The sequence below is a fragment of the Gavialis gangeticus genome, unplaced genomic scaffold (assembly GCF_001723915.1).
Source record: "Gavialis gangeticus isolate Ggan-Ray unplaced genomic scaffold, GavGan_comp1, whole genome shotgun sequence".
NCBI classification, from domain to species: Eukaryota; Metazoa; Chordata; order Crocodylia; family Gavialidae; genus Gavialis; species Gavialis gangeticus.
The window spans coordinates 8,456,853-8,457,323 of NW_017729004.1; positions in this window are offsets into that span (position 1 = coordinate 8,456,853).

The window sequence follows — 471 nt, forward strand, 5'->3', positions numbered from 1 at the left end:
GACCACGTGGGCGACAGTGATCATTGCCTGCTGGGAGTCACCATCCAGCACAAGGTGGCAAAGGCCTGCAGCAAGGCAGCAGCCCTAGATTTCAGGATGGCAGACTTCAATGAGCTAAGCAGAATAATCGGGGAAGCTCTGAGGTTCCAGAGGGGAACCAAGCCAGGGGTCCAAGAAGACTGGTTGCTCCTTAAGGAAATGATCCTCCAAGCCCAAAGGGAGGTAATCCCAACATGGATCAAAGGGAGCAGGAGGGTAGAAAAGCCCCCATGGCTTAGCAAAAGCATCCGAGAATGTCTCCTAGCTAAAAGGGAGGCGCACACCCAATGGAAGGGAGGGGACATCACAAGGGAGGATTATACTGCAGTTGCTCAGGGATGCAGGGGGGCGGTCAGGAAGGCCAAGGCGGAGCTGGAACTGGGACTAGCTTCCCAGATCAAGGAGAACAAGAAGTCCTTTTTTAAATACATA